This window comes from Etheostoma spectabile, chromosome 9, assembly GCF_008692095.1.
Source record: "Etheostoma spectabile isolate EspeVRDwgs_2016 chromosome 9, UIUC_Espe_1.0, whole genome shotgun sequence".
Taxonomy (NCBI): domain Eukaryota; kingdom Metazoa; phylum Chordata; class Actinopteri; order Perciformes; family Percidae; genus Etheostoma; species Etheostoma spectabile.
In genome coordinates, this window is record NC_045741.1 from 18,148,733 (window position 1) to 18,149,547 (window position 815).

At 39.0% G+C, this 815-nt stretch overlaps 2 long non-coding RNA genes and 1 pseudogene across 2 annotated transcripts in view; all 3 read left to right on the forward strand.

Moving 5' to 3' along the window:
* Positions 1-815, forward strand: part of LOC116695329 (5-hydroxytryptamine receptor 3A-like) — a 176,825-nt pseudogene that overhangs the window by 63,201 nt on the left and 112,809 nt on the right.
* Positions 1-815, forward strand: part of LOC116695336 (uncharacterized) — a 55,519-nt gene that overhangs the window by 47,908 nt on the left and 6,796 nt on the right. The gene's annotated exons all lie outside the window — the stretch shown is intronic.
* LOC116695335 (uncharacterized) overlaps positions 1-815 on the forward strand; it is a 7,053-nt gene that overhangs the window by 5,084 nt on the left and 1,154 nt on the right. The gene's annotated exons all lie outside the window — the stretch shown is intronic.

The following is an 815-nucleotide window of genomic DNA, read 5'->3' on the forward strand; positions in this document are numbered from 1 at the left end:
CCGAGAGTGGGCAGGAAACAGGATTAACGAGGGAAATGATGATTGGCTAACAGACAACAAGAAGTGGCACCACAAGGCTTGTTAACGAGGCTAGACACAAAACAGGTGTACAAGGGAAACATGCAGGACTACAGAAACACATAAGGAACGCCATGGAAAGCACAGACAGCTCAAAATTCAAGGAATGTGACAAGAAAGCCCCAAACTTTCAAGAAATAAGGCACTGAAATAAAGGCAAATAAAGAAACTGTCGCACTAGACCAGAGACCTTTAAAAGGGGGTCCTCAGAATTACTGCATGGGGGGCTGCCAAATTGTTGTTCATTTTTATTTGAAAGTTTCCAAGAAAATGAAAGTAACTTAATATGAATCCAACATTTTATTTCCAATACTATTAGCAAATATAAATCTGCCACCCAATTTGTGGATCAACCCCACTGATGATAGGCTTATTGGCCCATAGGTAAGGTAGTCACTAAGATCCACAGATAGAGTTAATCCTAAGGAGTCGGAGGACTGTGGCACATGTATGTTTTACATTTAAACATGGTTTATAAAACCATGCCAACAATTATTTTATTAGTATAGTAGGCCTATTTTATGCACTAAATAGGTATGTACTAATAATAATACTTAAAGGAATTTATACAGCGCTCTTCACAGAGTCAGTTGCTTTACAGGGGAGGTAGAAAAATTTAACAATGCAAAACAAGACTAAACTAAACAGAACAAGATTCAGGCACAAATGAAAAGGGAAGGGGGGCGTAGTGCTACAAAAAGGCAGAGGTAAACAGATGGGTCTTGGGTAGAAGAGAG